The following is a 16,195-nucleotide window of genomic DNA, read 5'->3' on the forward strand; positions in this document are numbered from 1 at the left end:
GTTGCATTTATAGCTATAAATATTATATTACTTCTAATGTAGGCACATTCTATAGGCAATGAATGATTTCTTCATTACTAGCAACATTGCATAATTAATATCTGTTAATGGTCTGTTTCTCTTCTGTCTATGGCCTCTATGACAGTGCTCATATATACAGTGCTTTGTTTATTGATGGCATTGGGAGAGTATTAAAATACACAGTGTAATGTAGAGGAGCAAATTCTGGAATTGAAAAAAAGAATAGGTTTAAACTTCCGTTTATTGATACAATAAGTGAGTCAAAGCTTAAATTCTGAAAACTTCTTTCACTCAGTCATAAAGCAGAGGCACTGGTATAAAGTGCTTATTGACAACTTAGCCTTTCAGAATAAAATCACAGACAATTGCATGAGATATAAATAGGCTTATTGACTCAATGAAGCCCACTCAATAACTTATTTTGCATAAATCTTTCTCTTTGTGTTAAATATATGTTGAGAATTTGTTACCTGATGATTAGAGCTCTGGTAAACATTGAGTTTTAACCAAGAACAGTAAAGATATTTTCTATTTGTATGGTGCTCATCATCTATAGAGAGTAAAAGACACTCATAAAATAATCATATTAATGACTAAGAATCATCCAGAAGAAAAGAATATGGCATTGTGACAGTATTAAATAATCCCCAGCAAAAATATCCTTGAAATTTCAAAACATTGAATTGAAATTGTAATGGAAGGTAGAGATAAGAGTGGGGGAAATACAATCTAGAAGGGGAAATAAGATGTACACAGGCCTGTTAGCAAGAGACAGTATGAACAATAACAGCAAATCTCTAAATTGTACTGTAGAGAAAAGAGGAAGAGGCGTGTGAGAGATGGAAAGGCAAGATTTCTTTTGTAAAATGCAGGGAAGATTTTAATATCCTAATAGAAATGGAAAGAGACATTCTGGTTTCTTCTGGCCGAAATCTTGTAGTCAAAGATAAATGAAAGGCAGGTAGGCAAGCAGGCAGGTAGGATGACAGGCAGACAGGTGGGAAGGGAACGAACGAGAAAGGGAAGGAGGGGGAGGAATTCTTTGAAATTCTCAAAGCATCTCATATACAATTTCATTCTAATATATTTCATATGTTGATAGTCAACAACAACAATAACAATTAAGATAAATTTTAAATAAATGAATCTTGTTTCTGTAAGCTTTTAGTTAACCTTTAAAACAGAAAAAAATGTTTTCAATTTCTGAAATAGTTATTTCAGTTTACTGAGAATAAATAGGTTAGCAATTGAAAAATCTAGGTACAATTTTGATCTGAAAACCCTGTTTTACTGCCTCTTTCTTACTTTATTCCATCATACTTCTAATTTCCAAAATTTGGTTGTTGGGATTTACACAGCTATGAATTAAACTATTTACTAAATAAACTACCTCTTATTCATTAGTGCCCACACTTCTTTGGTTGCTTCCCTTAGCAGAGCTTTTATCTTTGCCTATTATACCAGTAATTTGTTAATATTTGAATAAATTTCTTGCTAATGCACATAGACACATCTCACTGATCTCTCTTATGTTTTCCAGTATGTCTATCTTAAGCAAAGTAACTGCAAGAATATGTATATGAATTGCATATTTAGTCTGACAAGGGTGCAGTTCACATGGCTTCCAAAAGTCCAAAGAAAAATTTTTGAAGGTACTGTGAAGTCTCAAACAAAATACTATTAAATAGGATTGTGGTGGCTATTTACACTTACTGACTCTTTACTGTGTGTGAGAAACACTGTCATCAATATTTATCTTTCTAGTCTTTACAAAATGTTATAGAGTTATTAGTTTGTCTACATTTTTAGAGAAGGAATTCATGCAGGTTCGATGTTTGGCTTTAGTTAAGGTTGGTGAACTAAACTTCAAACTCAGGATCTGAATCACAGTACACATTACTCTAACATGTTTTGAACTGACAAGAACTAATATAGAAATAAAGAGGGGAAAAGAATATAACGCTAGTATTCTAAAAGAGAATGACATGAATATCAAAGCATTAGAGGAATCTGTTCAAAACACTGATTATATCTTTGAATAATTTACTGAAGTCACCATCATTATTATTTTTAAAAAATTATATTTAACAATGTTACATTCAGATATTATGAAATTCAACGAGAATAATCATATCAAAAATTTATAATTTCTAAAACTTAATGTACAATATAATTTCTATTAAATATTTGACAATATAAGTTTATTTCGATAAAACCACTTTGATTTTTATAGTCCTAATTAAGTCTCCTTCTTCCCCAGCACACCTTTTAACCAATAAATGTGACTTTCATTTTTTGACAATATTTTTTTTCCTGGTCTCAGATGTCTAAATGTTAACTCATTTGGTTTTTTCCCTTCCTCACATAAAATGTGTGTGGAGTGTACTATATTGCTTCTCTGTAGAACAATCTTAGGAACAAAATCCCCTTTGCTGCATAATCAGATGCATAGATACTCAGTGTTATTTAAACTGACTGTTTCTGTGGGGAACATTGAGGAGCAGCTAAGGCATTGTCCTTGGTACTCTCAAAGAAGTAGCCATCAGCTGGAGTAGAAAATGAAACAGATTTATTAGGGGGAAACAATGCCCAAGAAGAGGCAGCAGAAATGATTGTTTATTGTCTTCACATTGATACAAATTCTATGCTCACCACTTTTAATGCTTTCTAGTCATTGTCTATATGAAGCCCTGAGCATACAGCCCTGGTGGCATCCAAGGCTGAAACTTCTAGGAGATACTTTCTATGTGTCTCATCTTAAAGAATATGGCCTTCAACAATGCGAATCCAAGAGTGTAGAGATAGAAAAACCCTAATCTGTTAGGGTAATACTGCCATTAGTAGCCAATAGAAGCACTCTTAATTTTAACATGTTATGTCTAGATACACATTACCTTATTTATAGAGATATATTGGCTTTTTATTTAATGCATATATTTCTATAATAAAGCTATATGGTGTTTCTTTCCTTTTGGGAACCTAGCAATTACTAGCTAAGTCCACTGTCTTAAGAGTGTAGCATTGCACATCCGCTGAGCAGAAAATTTGGGGCTTGTGAGATACCTAAGCTGATAATAATGCTTGTGCAAGCTGGATACCTGAGTACAATACAGAAGGCTTATATGGTAGCAGGAAAGAACCAGCCCCAGGAACTTGTCTTCTGAGCTCAACATGTATGCTGTAGCATGCACATGTCCCCCTCCACCACAATACACACACACACACACACACACACACACAATGTTTACATGCATATTTCAAGATGTTGTTAAATATCAGACTTTATTAGGAGCATGTCTGTGAAAGTAGATGGAGGAGTGAGACAAGGAAGTTAGAAGAACCATGAGAAAATATTTCAGGGAAATGAGAAGGAAGACAGTTCAGGGAAACTGTCTGAAATTTTTATGAAGCCCAATTGAGTATTGTCATGATCAAGAAAGTTTGGCTAAGACTGCCTATTAGAAGATTCCCTGTCGTCCAGATTGAGGGTAGCTTTATAACTACAATACTTATACCTTGACTGGTCTATTGTGGGAACCATCACCTTAGAGATAAGGGGTGCAGTCTATGTACTGAAGCTAGGATCTTAACCAAATTTTTATAGTTGGTCTGGTCTCATGGTTGACATAGCATCACCCTGGTCATATTTTTCTTTCCACTGAATAAATTTATTTAGTCTGTTATACCACATAGAACTTGTAGTGGTATTGACATTGTCTTACAATTGGTGAATGAGACAGTTCTAATCTCCATAGTACTTCCTTCTTCTTTAACTACCATAGACGTGGAAAGTGTTCATTTGGGAAGTTGTAGAAGCAGACATCAAGATGGGATAAGATGTGAAAGACATTTGGGGAGGTCTCTAAAAGTTGCCAATAAAAGGGAACTGTGGTGGTTTTTAATAAGAATGGCCCCTACAGGTTCATATATTTGAATGCTTATGGAGTGGCAATATTTGAAAGAACTAGGAGGTATGTTCCTGTTGGAGGAAATGTGTCACTGTGGTTGGGCTTTGAGGTTTCAAAAGCCCAAGCCATGCCCAGTGGCTCTCTCTTCCCACTGCATACTGATCTGGATTTGGACACACAGCTTCTCTACAGCAGCATATCTCCCTATGTTCTGTCATGCATCCCACTATGCTGATAATGTACTAAACCTCTGAAATGATAAGCAAACCCCAATTAATGCTTTCTTTTATAAGAGTTGCCATAATCATGGGATAAGATGTGTAAGATGTCTTCACAGCAGTAGAACACCAACTTAGACAGAAGTTGGTACCAGGGCCTATGGTATTGTCATGAAAGGTTGACCATACTACTTGTTGGTGGAATGTGGACTTTGGGTGTTTGGATTAGGAAAGCAGTTGAACATTTTAAACCAGATTTAATGGCTTATACTAGTAGGAGCCGGGAAGACAGTGGTGCTGAGAGCAATGTAGATTATTATGGCCCTGCTAAAAGGGTTTCAGAGGAAAAGAATATTGATGAGTGGTCTAGAGACTGCTCTTGTGATATTTTGTTGAAAAAATGTGGCTGCTTTCTGTCCTTCCCCAAGAATTCTGCCTAGGGCTAAATTTAACTGTTATTAGCTAATGGAGTTGGTAGAGGAGATTTCAAGAAAACCTAGTATTTACTGTGTTGTATCATTATTAGTGTTCACTCTTGTGCAGATCTATAATGAAGAAGAAGCTGAACAAGGAAAAATACAAAATGTACAGTTTGAGGAGAAAATAAGCACCAGGAAGTGTAATGGAGCTAAGTCCGGTGCTCAAGGAGATGAAATGTTTAAAGAAAAGTATGTTGTTAAATGGTAACATGAGTGGTAATCTCAGGGCAAGACTCCACCAAGCTAAGCTTCACACTTGAGTAGAGGAATTAAAGAAAAGCTTTAGCAGTGAAGGAAACCATTGAAAAAAGCAAGCTGATACAGTTGTTATTGAGTGAAGAAGCCATGTTCCAGCCCCAGCAAACAGTAGAACTTGGCAGCTTTAGCCATATGGTTCTAGCTTTAGAGTCAATGATACAAGAAAGGGGTTATGGAATCTCCCTTAAGGACTAAGAAAATCTTCTGAGGCCAGGTGTGTGTCAGGGGTGTCCCTACATGGAGGCCCAGAAAGGCCATAGTGTGAACCTGTGAAAATGAAGCTTGGATTTTGTTGAAGACCACAAAATGTTGGAGATGTGATAGTTCTGGAATACCTGCTAAGGAGAGCTGCTAACAGGTTGTGGAACTAGCCCAAGAGAGAGAATTATGTTGCAATCAACCAAGCTGAAATGAGTGGAGATCTCAAACTGCTTTGACATCAAGCATGGAGATGAAGAGTTTGGAATTTTCCAAGCTGGTTTTCAGTCTTGCTTTGGTCCAGTATTTCCTCACTGTACTTTCTTTCCTCTCTTTTGGAATGAAAACGTGCCTTCTGTGCCATTATGTATTGGAAACATGTGATATGCTTTGTGCTTTGACTTTACAGGGGTTTACACTTATGAGATTGCCATGAGTCTTAGAAGAGATTTTGAGCTTTGGACTTTTAAACAATGTTTAGACTGTTATAGACTTTGGAGACTTTTGAAGTTGGACTGAATGCATTTTTGTATTATGATATGGTTGTGTGGGCCCAGGAGTGGAATGTGGTGGTTTGAATAAGAATGGCTGCATTGGTTCATATATTTGAATGCTTAGGGAGAAGCACTATTTGAAAGGATTAGAAGATGTGGCCTTGTCGGAGGAAGTGTGTCACTGGGATGGACTTTGAGGCTTCAAAAGCCCAAGCCATGTCCAGTGTCTCTTTTTCCTTCTTGCACATCTGGATACAGAACTTTCAGCTCCTTCTTCAGCACTATGTCTGTCTGAGTGCCACCATCCTTCCTTCCTGATATGTTGATAACAGACCAAACTTCTGAAACTGTAAGCCAGTCCTAATTAAATATTTCTCATTATAAGAGTGGCTGTGGTCATGGTGTCTCTTCACAGCAATAGAACATTGACTAAGACAGGACATATAAAGATTAGATGATCACACCACATTGTATGTGTAATGCCTTTGAAAGGAGAGTAGAGAGGTAGAAAGGAAGGTTGTGCAGGAAGCACTGTGCAGTAGCTTGAAGAAAGTTTTAGTATCTGTAGGAAGTTGTTATGTTAATATCACTCACATGAAGAGTTTTGTATCTTTAGAAAAAGGTCTATGTTCATAAGTCCACCATGGTCTGTCACTGCCTGAGAACAGCTTATAGGAAATGTGGTCTCAGCATGATAGTGGGAAAATATCGAGTAGGAACAGCTGGGGTTGTCAGTCAATTATATTCCCTACCGCAAGCATGATGGTCTCTGTAGCTATGTGCCTTTGTTTATTCTTAGTTTTCTTTATTTCTTTGCAAATTAACTATCTCCTGTCCAGTATTAGTTTCCTAGGGAATGTCTTAACAAAGCACAACAAATCAAAAGTTTAAAATGGCACAGATTTATTAACTCACAGTTCTAGAAGTTAAGTATCTGAAATGAAAGTGCTAGCAGTGTCAGTTTCTTCTGAAGGCCTGATGGAGAAGCTGTTCCAAATTGATGTAGAGATGGGAATGTAGCTTATCTGACAGAATGCTTGCTATGTAGGCCTGAAGCTCTGGTCTTAGTCCTCAGCACAGCTTAAAAATAGCATAGTGGTGTATGCTCGTAATCCCAATGCTTGAGAGGGAGAGACAGAGCTTAAGAGTTCAAGGTCTTCTTCACTGAGATAGTGATTTTGGTTCAAAGGGGGTCTACATGAAACCTTGTCTCAAATAAAAAATGCAGCCATTGTTGGTAGTAAATGCTGTAAAATAGAATCACGTCGCATTTTATTTTTGAAGTTAGGAATTTAAATAAATGTTCCACATATGTCTAATTCTCTATTTTTAAAATGGCTTACGGGACCAGATCAAGCTTTAATAAGACTCACAAATGGTTTGATAAAACACAATGTTGCTCTATGGAGAAATGGTTATTTTTGCTGCTCACACCTTCAAATTACTTTGATTTCTGTTTCATTTGACATGAAATTTTTATCTTGTATCTGTTAAATATTTGAAGGTATCATTATATTATAACCCCCTTAATTAGAGAACATGTAAAAATATTTATTTCCAAACTTTAGTGCTGTATGTAATATATCTATCACGTATTAACTGCTGCATTTGTGTTACTCCTTATTTATTAGCTTGTTCTTTTAATAAACCTCATATGGTTTAAAACATGCTTTTGATATCAGCACTTGGTAAGGGAGAGGTGGTATATGTCAAAGAGGCCATGAACTGAGGGATGAGATAGAAATATGTGGATAATTATGCTAAGTGAAATGATGGTTATTGTGTTTCTTATATGTGCAAGCTAGTAAAAATAAAAGACATGAAAATATAAGAGGCATTACTAGGGATATGGAAGAAAAAGCAAAAAAGTGGGAAGGGGATAAGAAAAAGCAAATAGTGGGCTAGAGATCATCAAAATGCATTGTACACATGTAGAAGAAATGTCATAATGAGATCTCCAGCTTTGTACAATTGACACACGCTAGTAAAGTTATTAAAAATGATAAATTGTTCTTTAAATGCATGATAATAAATTTAAATGTGTTAGAATTGCTTAGCTATGATTTAAGTTTTCATTACATTTATTATTTATTTATTTATTTATTTATTTATTTATTTATTTATTTATTTATTCTGTGTGTGGGGATGGGTGTACGAGTAGCATGGTGTACATGTGGAGGTCAGGAGTTGGTTCTTTTTCAGTAATGTGTGATCTAGGCATCCAACGAAGGTCATTAGCCTTGGCAGCAAGTGCCTGTAATACCTACTGAGCCATCTTGCCAGCCTTGCATGTGTCTTTAATGCATTCTGGTTCTTTATCATATGTACATTGTTAATTAAAAATAAACAAAAAAAATAAGTAAAACAAATGTTCAAACATCAAGTTTTCATTTAACTAATTGTGTAAATGAGGGTGTGGTTTTTTACATATCAAAGCTCAGAGGCCTTCATTTGAAAGATGCTCTAACATTCATTTATCATCAACTATACTCTATTCTTGTTTTTTTTTTTTTGTTTTTTTTTTTTTTTTTTGGTTTTTCGAGACAAGGTTTCTCTGTGTAGCTTTGCGCCTTTTCCTGGAACTCACTTGGTAGCCCAGGCTGGCCTCGAACTCACAGAGATCCGCCTGGCTCTGCCTCCCGAGTGCTGGGATTAAAGGCGTGCGCCACCACCGCCCGGCTCTATACTCTATTCTTAAATAGCAGAGCATAAAACAGGCACTCTATTGTCCCATGCCTGTTCCTTTCTGTTTCCATATTCTCAGCCTATTGTTATCAAAGTACTTCTGAATAATTATTTGTTGGTGACTTTGCAGATGTCACATAGACAGTCCTTCATCAGCCATCTATTCTTAGTACCACTGAGACATGCCTAGTTGACACGTACTGATTGAGTATTTCTGTAACAGAAAATATGTAATGATTCTCTGACTTTTCTTGATAATTCTTTAGCATGTTTAGATGTTTTGAATCTTTTTTCTTTTAGACAGGGTCAGAAATTAAGGAAAAATTTAAAATCTGGTAGGAATATTTTAGTCATTAAAAAGAGCTAAATACCCAAATTAGCTGCCCTTGTTGTGATTTTTATTTGAACATTTCTATTCCCCAAGCTAAAGTGGTAAACTGGAGTGAAATAAGAATATCCTAACAGCTTCAAGCAGAAAAATCGATCAGCTTAGCCTACAGAGACAATGCATTACGTTCTTAACGAAGAAGAAAGGGGGCACCATGTTATGTCAGTTATGAAAAACAGAAGTTACCAAAGAGGTAGGATACTGCAGGGGTATAATAATGAGAACAGATGATCCTAATAGATAAATAATCAGCATTAATAAAAGGGAATCTGTGAATGAGAGAATTAGGAAAATTAGATGACATGTGAACACCTTGAGTAGACATAATCTTTATCTCCAACAAAAAGACAATCTATTACAGCTGGACGTGCATTCACACACATATGTGTATCTGCTGCAACTGCGGGAGGGGGCAGATGAGAAAAAGAATAAAGAAGCTGTCTAGTGCAGACAACAGGAACTGACCATAAATGTCTAAGAGAATCGACCGCTAAACAGTCTGCTCAATAGCTTATCAGTAATTCTTCCCATCCTAGTAGAATCCCTCCCTCGATCAATCACATCCTCTGTCAATGGAATGCTGTCCTTCAGCATTGACTAGACCAGCTACCGGGCTTGCTTCTTTGCAGCAATGTCTGAGTTCGTCTAAAGCACAGAAATCTTACCTTTAATTGTCTCATAAACATGCACACTCATACTATTTATGTGCATTCAGAACATGCATACACATTGTACATCTGATGCTTAGTGTATCTTGCTGTGTGCATCCTGAGGAGTAGAGATGTTCCAGGGATTGAAAGCCAAATTTTCATAATGTTGAGCTCAAAAGTATCTGATAGCCTTGATGTTTATCACAAAGGATGATTATTTCCCAACTATGCAAACTAAATCCTCAATAGAACTTCTTCAGAAATGGCACTAAGGGCACAAATTGCAGTCTTATTCAGATCTGCGTGGTGTGTGTGTGTGTGTGTGTGTGTGTGTGTGTGTGTGTGTGTGTGTATGTGATTTAGATTTATTAAAAATAGAGGGAAAGGAGACATAAAACCAGGAGCCTGTGCTTGGGATAGGATTGAGATAGGAGAGTTTGCTGAAATGTTGAACAGTCCTTCCGGATTATTTCTTAAAGAGACAATAGAATACGGCTTTTGTTTTGGAAAGATCATTTCAAGTACTAGATAATCAAGAAAACAGATTGCCATAAAAAGATGTTTTTAAATTATGTTTATATACTTACCTGGCAGGGGAGATACCATGATCATGAAGGTGGTTTTCCCAGTGCAAGGCTTATCCATTGCACTCCGGATGTACTGACCCCTGCGATTTCCCCAAATGCGGGAAACTCGACTGCATAATTTGTGGTAGTGGGGGACTGCGTTCGCATTCTCCCCTGGGGAAAAAAAAATCATGTTTATTCTCCCTTTCTCGGTTCCTTCCAGGTCCATCCTCATTTCTCTACTCACCCAAATTTGTCTTCTTTTTTTTTAAACCCAGCAAGTCCAATTTTTTTTCTGCCCATGTACTCATGGATGTGCTGCCTTTCACCAGAGCAACCTATCAAGGGCTACATTCCTTATTTTTGGAGGTGTGGTGTTGAGAGGTTTATGTCTATAAAAACTCAGTGCTAACCTTAACAATGCAGGCATCTAATGGCTTTTTAATGGGTAACACCTACCAAAATTCAAAATAATAGTGAAATTTGAAATATGGTATTTCAAGCTACACAACATTTAATTTTTTTTCAAATCAATAAAGAAAAATCATTGTTACTTGGCAATCATTTTAGGAGTAAAATTATGGTTAGGGAATAACTGTTCTTGAAATTAAAGTATCTTAAGGTACTAGAGTCCATAAAGGTCAAAATTAAATTTTAATATTTAAGAGTCCTCCATTTCTTCTGAAAAACTCAGCAAGTCCAAAAACCTAGCCAAGATAATTCGTGAAAATCACTGGCTAATTTATCTAGGTTGAATTTGATTAAAGTGTGACAATCTGTCTCTTGATGGTCTATAACATTTTAATTTCTACGTTAAGTACTGAGAGTATGGCCTTGTTTTGTTAACTAACATGTGGCAGAAATAATGTTTCATTATAAGAGCATTTAATTATTGGTCTGAAATTCTGACAAGTATCTATGAATCCATATTTGCAACTGTGTTATAAAATTCACTTTTTAAGATGTTCTAATTCTCAGTACATAATTAAATGGCCTTGTTAAGGTCTCTGAGGCAGTCACATTGCTTTTCATTTTGTCAGTGAACTTCACAAATGACTCTTGCATGACGATAATAGGTGAACCAAATAACAAGATTTGCTTATAGTGTTTGTGTCAAAAGATACTGGAGTTAATTAGCTAAGTCAGTCTAATTTCTTGCTTTTAATTTTCAAGGGACTTTATAAAATGACATGTAAAACTAAACTATGCTCCATCTCACTTTAGGTAATAAGTGACTATTCTGTGATAAATGTGATTCTTTTCATCTCATATTATCCATCTTTTTATGAGATGAAATGGCACAAAGAAATTTAACTAGTACAATAATGGTACTGTTGACATAAACTAAGCACCGTGTATTTGTGTTATACAAGAGTGACAACTGGCATATGTTTGGCAAACATCTAGTGATCTAGCATGGAAGAATAATGGGATTTCTCAAGGGGGAGTAGAAATAAAAGTCCATATTTTCTTGGGGCTCATGGGTATCCAATGAATAAAACACACATGGCAAATGAGTCAGGGTGGAGACAGGTGACATTCTATGTATTTTGTAACACTAAAGCTGAATGTAGTCAAATGCAAAAGCAAAAATGTGAGCAAGATTAACTAGATTTATATTCTTTCGTGTGTGTGTGTGCGTGTGTGTGTGTGTGTGTGTGTGTGCTCTCATTGTGTGGATGTATGTGTGTATGTAGGTGCATGTAAACATGCATGGAGGCCCGGATTTAATACTGAGTGTCTTCCTTGATGATTCTTCACTTTATTATAATTGAACTAGCATTTCTCCCAGAACTCTTCAATTCTGGTTGGTCTAGCCATCTTGTTCCAAGGCTCTTTTGTTCTTGCCTCCAAATACTATGATCATAGGATTACTCATCTGACTAAATTTTACGTGATTTCTAGAGTTCTGAACGCTGGTCCTCATGATTTTGTGGCAAGAGCTTTAATCAATGAGCAATCTCCTCAACCTGCAGATCAATACTCTAACCCTGCCCCACAATATTCCTGGTGGCAAAAAATTCAACAATGATTTGGCACATTAGGAAAATTATTTATTTTCCTATGATGTCAATATTAAGCAAAAAATAATTTCTTGAGAGGAATACCTTTCTAGTGAGATTATTTAATATTTCTAGAAGTTAACTGTGTGTCTGTTAAGCAGAGCACAGGTACAAAAAGTGTCACATGTCACGCAGAATCTAGAACCTCCACCTAGAACTGATTAAATATGGTGACACTGTGTTGTCATGAAAATGAGTTCAGTATCTTCCCATTTCTCAAGGTACAAATAGTCCATTCATTAAAAATATACTTTGAGTAGTTGGCTATGATAACTTTGAAAGAAATCCATGTTAAAAGTTTTCAGGTATGGTGAAGCACATTTGTGACTGCTTGGGTGAATTTTGTGATTCTTCCTTCTTAAGGTTATTCTAAATTTTCCAGGAATTCAGAAAATGTTAGATTACTAAAAGGCTAGTATATTACACAAATCTGTTTCTTTAGAAAATATCAGTGATGATCATATCAGGGTGGTGCCTTGAGAAAAGGGAGTTTTGTGTTCTTTCCTCACTGAGCCTACTTTACTCTCTGCCTCTCAGTCATTGGCTTTTAAATCTAGTAATTCTGATTAAAAAGTGGACTGATTAAGATATTTTGGTCAATCTCCATTCTTACATCTATAAAATAGAATCTCATTTTCTGACACTTTCACACCTCAGATTTTTTTTTCTTTACAAGAGTGGTGTTTTTTTGTTTGTTTCTTTTTTTTTTTTTTTAACAAGCATATTTGTAGTAATTAAACCATCACCATTGATTCTCTTTATTCTTTTGTCCTGATTTAGAAACTGGAACACAAAATTGCAATTGAGCCTCCTGTTAGCCTGCTGAAGTTACAAACTTTAAAATCTATTGTTCTCTCCTGCATCCTACCACAATGATATGTACACACATTCGTATTTACCACTATGCCTTTCACAATAGCAAGGGCATAGATCCAGTCTAGATGTCCATCAACTAAAGAGTTGATCATGGAAATGCGGCACAACATACAATGGAATATTCCTCATCTGTTAAGACTAATGAAATTTGAAGGAAAATAGATAGAACTGGAAAGGATTATATGAAATGAAGTGACCCAATCTTAGAAAGACAAGATTTCATGTTCTCTCTCATATGTGAATACTAACTTTCAATGTGTAAGCATGTAAATAAAGGATTGTGTTTATTAGAGTGGGTATAGATTATGAAACTAAGTAGGAGACTGAGAGGAGGAAAAGGTGCAGAAGAGGGGGGAGACTTAAAATACCCCAGTTTGACATCAGAGAGAAAATGAGGATACTTGGGGTAGGAGGGCACAAGGGCAGGAATAGCGACAGGGAAGAAAGAGGTGAGAGAAACCAAAAAAAAGTAAACTTTGGTTAAAAAGGACATAATGAAGCCTTATTCTGTGTAAGCTAATAAAACATTTTTAAAAGTCAATTGTCCTCACCACTTTTTAGCAGCTAGAATACAAAACAATGCTACTCAACTGAGCATTGCATCATCTCCTTGCAATTTTTCTGGTATTGATTTGTTTGTTTTTCAACAATTTTGTTAGGGTTCAGTTTGTGTGACGAAAAATTCAGCCAGCTTTTTCAAATTAAAGTATATTAACATTTATTTTATTTCAATTACTTTGAGAATCCTGTACACTATTATTCTGCTAAATGGACATTTTATTAAACAGATTACTTAATGGGTTATTCTTATACCCGTAGATTAGTGCATCCTTCACTCTCATAAGAGAAGCATCTATTTTTTTCAGTAGAGATGATTAACACAGAACCCCAGTTGATAAAAGTGCTGAGAATAAAAGACTGTAGAATGCTCAGACATAAATGATACATCTGTATAATGTACCTTCCTCCTCAAGGAGCATCTCCGAGGAGGTGAAGACAAGAGTGTAACACCCAGGTGCAGTAGATGACTACAAAGAAACAGCATGTTCAAAACACAGCAGGGCAGTTGCACACATGTACTTAAAGTGGTTGTGACAATATTCACAAGACCTACACAAGCTCAAGTCATGCAATATCCCAGCTTGGTGGTGATAGCTAGCATTGAGCCCCATCCCCAGTTAAGGCGCGATTGGCAGTTGATAACTGTTGGGAGAGGGGAATCAGGTTTCTCTAAGAGCCTAGCCCTTAGCCTGACACAGTGGCCCACATCTTTAATTCTAGCATTAGGAGGCAGAGAATGGTAGATCTCTGAGTTCAAGGCCAGCCTGTTCTACAGAGTGAGTTCCAGGACAGCAAGAGCTACATAAACACAACATGATCATTACTTCAGAAGTTGTACAGACCATACTTCACTATATTTATTTTATGTCTTTCTAAAGAATTAAATCAACTCAACAAATAAAATTCTTTATCACCATGACCACAAATGAAAGATAATCAAGAAAAATACATTTTACACACACACACACACACACACACACACACACACACACACACACACACATATATGAAAGTATAAAAATTAAACCTCCTTATCTGGAAGGATAAATTTACCAAAGTAAATCATTAATTATTAATCAGAATCTTTGCTTAACCAACAGATGGATAATTTATATTTTGACATCAAACCTTTTCTAAGCTACCTCATTGACAATGAAAATGATTGCCTAAATGCTAAGAAACACATAAAACATCAACTCTGGATGTCGCTGTGACCATGTGTTCAATCCTTGAAGGCCCCAGGTAATACATGATGTTTCTCATATTGAAATGCATACTTTCTGTTCTGACCTTTTCAGTGTAGCAATGATTTATGCTTACATTTACTGTCACTTAAAAATATAACTTAGCATGCAGTAAACTGAATTGAGTGTGGTGGAGTTTTTTGAATTTTACCACCCCACCGGTATAAATTCTTGTAACTATTGTAGCTCTGAATTCAGAACAATTCTAAAACTATCAAATTTGTCTTGCTTTCCTAGTCATTCCCTTCTGCACACTTATTCTATGGCAATTACATGACCAGATGATCTACCACTCTAACTTTGCTTTCTTGGATATATAATACATACACAAATAAATGTTAAAATCATTTTTAAGGGAAACAAATAGAATCAGATACCACATGAGCTTTAGGGACAGAGTTTTCCATAGCATAATGTCTTCAAAATGCATCCATACTTAATTTGTTGCTTTTTGATACTAGTATTTCATTATGGATTTAGTAGAGTTTAATCTATCCAGTTACTCAAAAACATTTGCAAAGTTTTCTGTTTTACCAATTATCAATGGAACTAAAATAAATATTAATGTGCAATAATATGCCAATCAGGAGAGCTTTGTTTAGAGCTAGGTGTGTTCAAGGAAAAGAAAAATAGCTAAATAATGGTTTCCAGAAGGATTTTCATGCCAGTGTGCCTGTGGGCAGAATCAACCAAGACTGGGACCCAAGAGAAAAACATAGAAGTATAACACATAGAGAGTGGACAGGAGGGCGTGAAGGTGGAAGGTAGGTAAGAAACAAACTACTAATATTATACAGCCAATCATAACATTGGAAACAATAAACAGCAACAAGCTCCAGATGGATGGCCACTACCTAGTGTTACTACTACATGCTCTGTAAAATACCCAGTATGTAGAAAAATGTATGAGATATCCAAAGACCTAAGAAAATTTAATTCATCCCCTAGAAAAAAATGTGGTCCACAGAAATAAACAATTGCTCCCATGAGAACAACGATATGTAGATCTTCAATGAAAATAAAAGACTCAAATGACCAATGGCTATGAGACACTAGAATTTTAAAAGCCAAGACATGATGATGGAATCAATAGAAAATATCAATGAAGACATATGATTAAGACAGAAAATTGAAATTTTAACATTGAAAGTATAATAATTAAAACAATTTCATAATAGGGACTAAACTAAGTAATAGAGATTATTAGATTATTTAATCTCGAACATTTATACTCTTGCTCTGTCTCTGTCTCTCTGTCTCTCTGTCTCTCTGTCTCTCTGTCTCTCTGTCTCTCTCTCTCTCTCTCTCTCTCTCTCTCTCTCGCACACACACACACACACACACGAATGAAGAAAACTGAACAAAGACTCAGAGACTCAAGGAAAGTGGGCTACTATTAACCACAACAGCACTTGTGTAATGAGAAGAGCAAGAGGAGGTTGAGTATACTAAAAAGTAGAAAAGACGTTCAAAGAAATAAATCTTAAAAAAAAAAAAAAACAATAAAACACAAGCCTAGGGAGTTCAACAAACTCCAAGTATGATTACAAAGACATCCTCACACTGACACATCATACAAACAATGC

General features: G+C 35.8%; 1 non-coding gene across 1 annotated transcript; it reads left to right on the forward strand.

The window, feature by feature from the left end:
- The first annotated feature begins 9,878 nt into the window (after positions 1-9,878).
- LOC131922992 (U1 spliceosomal RNA) lies at positions 9,879-10,042 on the forward strand. Its single transcript, XR_009382455.1, has one exon. It is a non-coding gene; the product is annotated as a U1 spliceosomal RNA (small nuclear RNA).
- Positions 10,043-16,195: the final 6,153 nt, after the last annotated feature.

The sequence above is a fragment of the Peromyscus eremicus genome, chromosome 12 (assembly GCF_949786415.1).
Source record: "Peromyscus eremicus chromosome 12, PerEre_H2_v1, whole genome shotgun sequence".
Taxonomy (NCBI): Eukaryota; Metazoa; Chordata; class Mammalia; order Rodentia; family Cricetidae; genus Peromyscus; species Peromyscus eremicus.